General features: G+C 43.4%; 1 pseudogene; it reads left to right on the top strand.

The window, feature by feature from the left end:
* The first annotated feature begins 6,138 nt into the window (after positions 1–6,138).
* On the top strand, positions 6,139–8,488 carry LOC148292740 (uncharacterized; annotated as a pseudogene).
* Positions 8,489–10,286: the final 1,798 nt, after the last annotated feature.

The following is a 10,286-nucleotide window of genomic DNA, read 5'->3' as shown; positions in this document are numbered from 1 at the left end:
CCATCAACATACAATGGTTTTTGGTTGTGCATTCCTAACCAGGTGAGTCACCCAAAATTATCACCATTGATGAAGATGCAGCCATGTCAAAGACAATTGCTGTAACTCCCCTGAAAACATTCCATATAGATATTGCATATGGCATATCTTGAATAAGTTTACAGAGAAACCCGGCATTGGTGAATATTTTTTGAAAATGTGCAAATGCATAAGGGTATGGACACGAAAGAAGAATTTGATGCGAAATGGGACGAAATCATCACAAACAATGGGTTGAAAGACCATCCGTGACTGAGCTCAATTCATGCTTTGCGGGAGAATTAAGTTCCATAATATGTAAAACATGTGTTTTCGGCTGGGATGTCAAGTAGTCAATTGGCCAAAAGCTGTCATTTATTTTTCAAACAATATATTAACCCAAAAAATACATTGATGGAATTCATAGTACGTTTTGAAAGAGCTCTTAGTTCACAAAGGCACAAGGAGTTAATGGTTGATCATGTTGATAACAATGAAAAACCTCCAATGCCATTTCGAATACTAATGCAACATCAAATGACACACATTTACACTTGGGCAATTCGTGAAATGTTTGAGAGGGAAGACTTCAAAAGCTTTTGATGCTTGTTCGAACTTGTAGAGCAAGATGAGACCCACTGTAGGTATAAAGTAAGTGAGCAGGTAAAAACGGGGGTTACACGGATGAAGGAGCTTGTGCATGATAAAGATGCCGATAAAGCTTATTGCAGCTGCAAAGGATTTGAATTTTGGGGTATTTCGTGCCAACACATCCTAACATTTTTAATAATGAAGCAGGTTGAGCACTTTCCAGACAAGTACATATTGAAACGATGGCTTCAAAGTGCAAAGTATAGTGTAGTTTTTGATAAGAATGATAAAGAAGTTACAGATTGCATTGACAATTTGCTTTTGGTTAAGAGATCGAAACTTTGCAAAGTTGTAGGTGATTTGATTGATTTAGCTTTGTTGTGCGATGAAGGTTTTGAGTTGCTGGAAAAATCATTTAACGACATTCGTGGGAAGCTTACTAGGTTAGTGTCATCAAGAGCTCATGTCGAAGAGCCCAATGAAGAGGTCAGAACTAGTTCTCCTCAAGTGAGAATGAAAGATCCACATCGAGTCAAAGCAAAAGGCCGTGCAAAAAGAGTTAAAGGACAAAAAGAGAAGGCAGCAGAATGACATAAACGTCGGTGCACTAATGTAAGAAGATTGATCATGATAGACAGAGTTGTCCAAAACTTGCGAGTCCGTAAGTGAATATATCGCATATTGTGGATGTGGCAGCTCTTCATTTATAGCTTTGAATTTTTTGTCGTCATTGTTTATTTTTTTTTGTCGATGTGGCAGCTCTTCATTTATGCAGCCAGTTGCTAAGCATATGCAGCCTACTCAGAGCACCCAAAACAGTGAACCTATTATGACAGAATCATTTATGCAAGAGTTTGATTTCATTTACGATCTCGTAGTTTGAATATTTGTTATTACCTATTTGCGTCATTTTTGAATGTATCTGGAAGTGTTAGTAAATCTTAGGTAAATGGTTCATGTCCGATACTGAATTATGGTTTGTTAAACACATAAACACAGTCAAACCTATAAAAACAAAATTACCTTTTAATTCAATAATTATGAAGTGTCACACATATATTGCATGACTTACATTCGGAGTTACATAAAAAAGAAAAAAAAGAAATTAAGGTAAATAATAAATTACTTGAAGGGCCACTTAGTTCTCAGCATTAGAGTCATCAGTTGACTCAAAGCGGCCATGTTCCTCCCAATCTAGAATGAGTTTGTCATTGTAGCAATTCTGGCACCACTCTAAGTTTGGGGGTTTACACTTACAAACAATGGGAGATGGGGACTTTAGGGGAGAAGGGGTTGGGGACCGATAATAATGAATATTGTCTGGACATATCGCAAAAATATCCCTGCATGTCCCACAAGGACGGCTGTGAATGGCACAATGCTTGCAATAATTAGGGAATCTCAACGTGAGTTTTATACACAAATTTCCAACAGTTCCAATCAATATCAAAATATCTGTGTTAGTAAGGGAAACTTAAAACCATCACTATGTGTTAGTAATGTCTCAAAGAACCAAATTTCTATGTCAAAGAATCTTGAATGAAATTTTCTCCCCACCGATAATGAATTAAACAAAAAATTTGAGCATTATTAGTAAATGAACTCTGGTAACCCAGAAGTTAGTGATTGAACTATGGTAATAACATACAACCTAAGGCTCTGATACCACATGTAAAACCAAATAAGCTGTATGTAATCAACACAAACCAAGATCGGCCATTAACATGTAAACACTAACCGAGATTGGGAATTAACAAAAAACAAACAACTCAATAACGATGGCTTAGGGATTCATATGGCTATCACCAGTCATGCATTATCGTTGCCTTTTCAATCATTATAGGCATCTATTGGTTGGTGGCCGTGCTCTGTTGGGTGTACACCACATAGATGATTCCTGTGCAGCTGACTAGGTTATGGCGTCCCAATCAAAATTTTTGTAAGCATTTGCAGCGAATCGTCGGAATTTCTCAAAACCTTCGTTGAAAGTCACAAACATTGCTTGGCCATGCTTGTCACCTCCTTTGTGTATGCTCAAAGTCTTGTATGTAGCATCCTCCTCTGTCATATGCAAATCCTCTGTTTTGTGCTTTCTTCTTTGGGCACAAATTCTGTACTTCTCTTTTTTGTAACACGCTTTGTTAACTTGCCGCGTCAAATAAGCCAACTTCTGCTCAGCTCTGACATACTTTTCAGTCCAATAATGGACCAAGGAAGAGTTGTGTTTCAGTTTGTTCTTCATATCATTTGTTTCCAGAGCGGGATCATCAGAGTCTCCCTCGCTTGCGGAGGAGGTTGGAAGAGGCAGTGGTGATGGACGGGACCTTGGATATTCTAGGGCATATTCCCATGACCCATTGGAGTCCCCCTGATTCACATTAGCGCTTGAACCAGCGGACATGTTCAACAAATTTCAGATTGGGGGATTCGGCTGAAAATTCAAATTTCAAACAAAATGTCGATGCACACCAATTGGGGGATTTCACTCCTTTTTTAAAAAAGCAATTAGGTTGGTCCCCTTTTAAGGACTTCAGATCACCTGTGTCTGTGCCCTCCCTGTCTCCTTGCCTAATTTGTTGACATGTGACCCTTGACTTAACATAGCCAATCATTGTTAACTCCCGTTAGAGAACAAAAAAGAACAAAAAAAAGTGAAGACTATTCTTTCTTTGATTCATCGAGTCATGTCATACTCTCAAATATCACCACCCACCAATCGAACATGCTCTCAAATACTCAAAATCATTTTTTGTTTTGTTTCATTTGCTCTTATTTTCTCTATCGCTTTCAATTTCAATGCTTGAGTAGATTTGATATAATTTTTTTTTTCTCTATTTCATATATTTTGATTTGGTTTTGGTATATATACATAGTGGGTTATTCATCCATCTGGTTGTTCATTCATCTATCAACACTGTTTTAGAAATCTATTTTTGGTTTTAGGTTTTTGAAATCGGTAATAGAAAAAGTGATGGAGGAAAAGCAAACAATCACATGAACAATTAGCAAATAGTCCCAATAACAATGTTTTCATAAATTCAGAGAAACCAGAGGGAAATGTGCTTAGAGGCTTAAAGAGAGAAGAAAATAACAACTTGTTTTTTTTTTGTTTTGGATTCGAATAAGAAATTATGAGAAACAAGATTTGATGATTGAGACTTGTTTAGCTCTAGTGAATGGTGAGATTGTAAAAAAAGAGAGAAGATGAAGAAGATTATTATTTTTCATTGAAAGAGATGAAGAAGATAGAGAGTCTAGAGATTGTAGTTTCAATTCCGTGCCTTTTAGCAATTTTTATTAGAGAAAAGAAATATGTCTAGAGAAAATAATATAATAAAACTCCGATTAATGCACAAACATTTATCAAGACAAAGGTATTCATAATAAACTTGTTGATGCTATTTTTGGGAGGGTCAACTTAGGTAGGGAATATTGGATCTTCAATAGGGGAGAAGGTGAGGACCTTCGGTATTTTGAGAACCTACAAAAGGCAAGGAGGAAGAAGCACTCGTCAAGCTTCGGACACCGGTGTGGTGCTAGCTGAAGGCTCTCCGATGCTTAAGTCAGCTATATGTGGTAATTTTGACAGAGTAATAGTAAAGGTGAGAAAATATTCTCCGATGCATTGTTCCCTATTTATAGGGAAGTGAAAATGGGAGTTTTGCACAAAGTTTCGATGTGGGACTTTGTGCAAACCGCTGTGGTGGTGACACGTGGTCCCAGAGATTAGGTTCAGCAGTCCGGAGCTTCGGCAAGTGGCTGCCGCTTTAGAAGAGTGTCTTCCTTCGGCATGTTAGAAGGTGTTGACGTCACTCTCTTTCTAAGGTTTTATCTGTGTGTACCTTTGGGGTACTTCAGCAGGGGAGAAGGCATGTTAGCCTTGGTGCCCGTTGTTTTGATATTGGATATGCTCAGTTGATTATGGTGTAAACAGTAGTCCCCCATGTTCTGGATTGGGAACTTGTGAGATTTTTGTATAATCATGACCAAGCATTCTTGATCTAGTAAGAGCCGTAGGGCATTCCCTAGTCCCCCAAGTTGACAAGCTAGAAGGTGCGCCAATCTATAAGGCTGCGTTTGGTTCATGGGAAAGGAATCGTGGGGGTGGGAAACTAATTGCTTTCCCATGTTTGGTAAGTCAGGCATGGGAAAGCGTTGCCTAACACATGAGAAAGTAGCAGGGAAAGTGAATCCTTCCTTTCTACTTGGGTTTCACTTTCCCTTCCCATGGGAAAGTAAGACTAACTTTTTTTTCTGACTAATTTGTCCTTACTAACAATTCATAATCACAGTTTTTATACAACAATTATTGGTATTTTTTATTTTAATTTAATAGGGGTACAATTGGGAAACTAAACAAAATTTGCTTTCCATTCCTACTCAAAACAAACATGGGAAAGGAAAAAAAGTGATATTTCCGGGTCACTTTCCTGGCATTACCAAACATGGGAAAGGAATCACCATTTCCCATCCCTTGGGAAATGACATGGGAAATGATTTCCCATCAAATTCATTCCGTGAACCAAACGGGGCCTAAAGGTATGGCTCAACTGCCAGAGATTGCTACGAGCCTTCGAGAGCTTTTTTTAGAGAATGCTGGGCCTTCGGCATGGAGCAGGGGAGGGCCCATGGTGTGACCTTAGAGTGAGCAAGAGGAAATTTTGAGGCCTTTAGACCTTTGGCACGATCCTTGTCATTTGGCAAGGAGCTAAGGTAAGTCTGGGCTTAGGCATGAGGTGTGGTCACCAGAAGGGTTTTTGCGTGCCCTTTGGGCCTTTGCCAGTCCCTACCATTCGACAAGGAAGGGTGGTGGGGCTTGGGCTTGTCACGCTTCCATTGTCGTCCTTAAGTAGATTCGGCAGCGGTTGGGAGGAATCCTGCTCGAATAGGGCTGTTTGTAGGTATTTTTTGTGAGCCCCCTTTTTCTTTTGCACGGGCCTTGCTGTTTGGCAAGGCTGTTTCGACCCTCCCCCCTCCCCCTTTTTTTTTGTTTTTGTTTTTTTGTTTTGAATTTCCGTTTGAAGCAGGTATGTGAAATTTAAGAGGGAAGGTGAAACGGTGCTAGGGTTTTTGCGTAACTTTAGGTGTCAGTACCCTTGAGTCTTTATAAATAGGACTTCTTAGGGGAAGAAGGTATAACACTTGTGGCTTGAGAGAAAATTTTCTAAGGGGTGAGAAGGAGGGGAGGAGATTTCCGGCGACGAATTCCGGCTTGGTACTCGTGGTGGTGCGATTTCCGGCCTCCTGTCTGTGGTGGTGCAAATAAGGTTAGACCTCATTTCCCTTGAACTTCTGGATTGAAATGTCCTTTATGGTATGAACGTCTTGAACATTTGGATGAACATGTTGAATATGGATATGAACTTGTTGAATGTGGATATGAACTCGTTGAATTCCATTCGTAGAGCAAAGAACATGTAGGTCTGATTGTCTGTTTCTGGCTTTTTGTGTTTCGATCCGTCTTGCATGTGAATTAGTTATTTTTTCTTGTTTCTGCATATTGTAGATGTCTGAGAGTTCTGATAAAGAATGTCAGGACCCCCTGCCTCTGGTGGGGAAGATACCGAAAGTGATGAGCCGAGCCTGTATATGTGTTATGAGGGTGAGAGTTCCCAGTCAGAGCATGTGATAGAAGGTGTGATAGAGAGTAGGATGGTAGGGCTCGAGGGAGGGGGGGGGGGGGGGGGAGGGCATCAGTAGATTCTTGAGAGGCTGAGTATATGGAGATGCAGAGGAATTATAGTATGTTAGAGGTTGTGGCTGATTGGGTTCTGGCTTTGCCTCATACACCATAGGTGGGCTCGAGCAATCAGGTTGGGCCATCGGGGTCTGTGGAGGTAGCCGTGGCTTCTGCATCAGAGGGCTTGGAAGTACGGGTTGGTATCCCATTACCGAGGAAGAATACACTGACAGAGGAAAAGCTGACTGAGCTTCGGTCAGATTATAGTGTTCCACCTTCGGTGGGGTTGAGGCTAATGACTGCAGTAGATGTGGTGAGATATCCTCCAGAGGGATGTGTGCTCATTTTTACGGATATGTATAAGCATGACCTGGGATTACCTTTTCATCCGTGGGTACAGATGATGTTGGCTAAACTGAGGTATGCACCGGGGCAGTACAATCCCAATTTTTGGATTCTGCTGCATGGGGTATATATTGCTTGGTGGTTGGCGAAATTGGGGGAGCCAACGTTTGAGCAGTTCATGTACCTTTATTCAGTGTCTAGGCAGCAATGAAATTTTGGCTAGGTGCAAGCCAATTGCCGAAAGGCGAAAGAGAGAGGTTACTTCATTAGTCACTTGCCTTCTTCTCAGAAATCAAGGAGGAACAGTTGGTGTCTGGCCTACGGTGACTGGGAGTGTCCTTCGGGGAAGACCGTTGCTAAACACGTTCCTAGCCATTTCCAGTCTATAGGTCCTGGGTCTCCTCCTTCAAGACTGATTGTTTTTTTTTGTTGTGTTTTAACTATTCTCACTCTTAGTTCTCCATTGTTGTTTGCAATTGCAAGTACGGAGGTTTGAGTGGTATATAAACTTTGTTGCAGGTTCAATGAAGTGGGGGCTAATCTCAAAGGAGAAGGAAGACGAAGTGGAGAAGGTGAGATTGTTGCTATCAGAGATCGATCAGGAGTATAGAAATTTAGTCACACCGAAGAATCTTCTGGAGTTTGGACTCTTGCAAGGGAGTAAGTGTCTGAGATATTGTTGTTTTTGCCTTCTTTTGCTTCATCTTCCCTTTATTTTTGTGGTTGTGACTAACTCGGCTTTTTGATGTGCAGTGGCAGGTGTGATAAAAGGAGCGACAAAGGTAGTCGTGCATATTGATGAAGCCGAAAAGCAAAGGTGGCTGAAGGAGAAGAGAGAAAGGGATAAGACATCTCGGGCGAAAAGAGTTGAGAAGGAGGGCGGCAGGCAGGCTACCGAGAAGCGCCCTCGAGACGATGATAAGGGGCTTATCTCTAAAGCATTGGCGGGGAAGAGAAAAGCTCTAGAGGAGGCCCACCAGGATGTGATAGAGGTAGAGCTGAGGCTTCCGCCCTTTGACCTGCGGGCACATCCGAAGCTTCCCTTCGGTATGGAGGAGGTGTTTTATGAGGGGATGGAGGGGGTGGACTTCGGTGGGTTGCATCGGCAGAAGAAGGAGGTGAGCCTGGCCATGCATCGGCAGGAGGTGCCCCTAGTCAATGTCTTCCTGGAAGGAGTCAAGAATGACCCTGAGGCTTTGGCGAGGACGCAGACCTCCTCCTTTGCAGAGAGGGCGCAGAAGACGATCCTTACGTCTGCCTATGTGAGTTATGCCTTTGTAGCAACTTCTTATTTGTTATGCTTGTTTTTCTTGAATTGACAATACTTTGTGTTTGTAGGCCTTTGGCGAGATGTACGTCAATCTGGGTAAGGCAAATAAGGAGATCGAAAGGATGAAGAGGTGCGAGGAGATGGCCAAAAGTAAGATAGCGGATGCGCAGGAGGCTATCCGAGAGAGGAACGCCTTGATTTTGCAGAAGGCGGCACTTGCGAGAGAGGTGGATGAGCTGAAGGAGAGGTTGGCATCTTCTAAGCGGGCGTTTGCCGAGGTGGAATAGAAGAAGGCCGAAGAGATATCTGTTGCCCGAGCCGAGGCGGTTGAGTCGTTCAGTACTTCAGAGGAGTTGAACAGTTATATCCTGGACTGGTTGGTGGATGAGCAGATTCTCTGTGAGGAGACCTTGGCGAAGTTCAACCCTTTGCTTGAGATTAACTTCGATACGAGTGGTGTGCCACCTTTGGCTAGTCCTGCTGCTGATGCTACTGAGCCTGCCGCCACGGATGCCCCTGAGGAGGAGACTGCCATCACTGCCCCTGAGCCTGCCGCCGTGGATGAGCCGCCTTCCGAAGCTTGAGGGCTTCTCTTTTGTTATGTATTTGCTTATTTTTGGAATAGTGATGTTTTCCTTTGGTTTTGTATAAACATTTTGCCTTGCCATGGGCAAGGTTGCCTTTATTTCTATGATATTAGACATATTGTTCATAGTAATCATTGTGTTTGCAAATTGATAAACATGCGAGTGATAGAGATGAGCTGAAGTCAGGCGTTTCATTAAATAGATGCCGAAAGGCAAGGGGTACATAGAGTGTGAGCCTAAGGCCTAGGATAAGTGCCAAGGCATGGGGAAACAGAGAGTCTAAATATCGTTCTGTGATCACTTGTGGTAGTACTTGAGGTGATCAGCGTTCCAAGGATGAGGTAGGACTTTTCCATTGGAATCACAGAGCTAATAGGTGCCTAGGCGGCAGACCTTGGTGACCTCATAAGGGCTTTCCCACGTAGGTCCCAGGGTACCCTCGGTAGAGTTTTTGGTGGCCAAGGAAACCTTGCACATGACCCAATTTCCCAGCTTGAAGGCACGAGGTTTCACTCGGGAGTCGTAGTATTTGGCGAATCGTTGCTTGTAGGAGGAGTTATGCTGTTTGCCTGGTTGCGGAGTTCTTTGATGAGGTCGAGGTTCAAGGCCAACAGCCCGTTGTTAGCTTCGGCGTCATAGGTGGAGGTTCGGTATGTGGGCTAGCCGTTCTCTACCAGAGCGACGGCCTAAGTACCAAAAGAAAGGGAGAAAGGCGTCTCTCCTGTGGAGGTACGGAAGGTGGTGCGGTAGGACCAAAGAGCCTCTAGGAGTAATTCTGGCCAACAACCCTTGGCCTTGTCAAGTTTGGTCTTCATGGTCTTCTTGATAATTTTGTTCACAGCTTCAACTTGGCCATTGGATTGGGGGTGGGCTAGGGATGCAAGACAGAGGTGGATCTTGAGGTTGGAGCAGAATTGTTTGAACTTTGTGTTATCGATTTGCCTTCCGTTGTCTGTGACAATTGTTTGGGGGATGCCGAAGCCACATATGACATTTTGCCAGACGAATGTTTCTATGTGAGCTGCGATGATGGTGGTTAAGGCTTCGGCTTCAGCCCACTTGGTGAAATAGTCCACAACGACAACTGCGTTCTTTACCTGGCCTTTGCCCTCAGGCATAGGTCCGATGAGATCCAGTCCCCATTGGGCGAATGGCCAAGGACTGACCATGGCCGTCAATGGTTTGGCTGGGAGCTGTGGGATTTTGGCAAATCGCTGGCATTTGTCGCACTTCTGGGTGAAAGCGTGGGAATCAGTGTGAAGTGAGGGCCAAAAGTAGCCATGCCGAATGGTCTTGTGAGCTAGTGAGCAAGCGCATGAGTGGTTGCCCTCATGGATCTCTCGAAGGACATAGTTGCCCTCCTCTAGAGTCAGACACCGAAGGTAGGGGAGGCTGAAGACGCGTTTGTATAGAGTGCTATTAATGACTAGGTATCGAGCAGAGCGATAGCGAACACACCGTGCTTCGGTAGGGTCGGCATGTAGTGTCTGGTTTTGTAAGAACTGAAGGATGGGGTCCATCCAAGTGGGGCTTTTGTCGATGGTGCAAATGGTTGGTGTTTGAGTGCTAGGTTGGTCCAGGAACTCCATGTGGATGTTGCAACCTATGCCCTGTTCTAAGGCCGAAGCTAGCCTTGCCAGAGCATTGGCGTGGCTGATTTCAGAGCGTGGAATCTGGCTTATGCGATAAGCGTCAAAAGTTGTCAACAGGTGATGGGTAAGCTGGAGGTATGCCGTTATGGAGGTATCTTTGGCGGTAAAGTCCTTGTTGACTTGATGAACGACGAGTTGTGAGT

Source organism: Prunus avium, chromosome 7 (genome assembly GCF_965620075.1).
Source record: "Prunus avium chromosome 7, drPruAviu1.hap1.1, whole genome shotgun sequence".
NCBI classification, from domain to species: domain Eukaryota; kingdom Viridiplantae; phylum Streptophyta; class Magnoliopsida; order Rosales; family Rosaceae; genus Prunus; species Prunus avium.
Note: the sequence above shows the minus strand (reverse complement) of the source record. Positions and strands in the feature narration are given on the sequence as shown.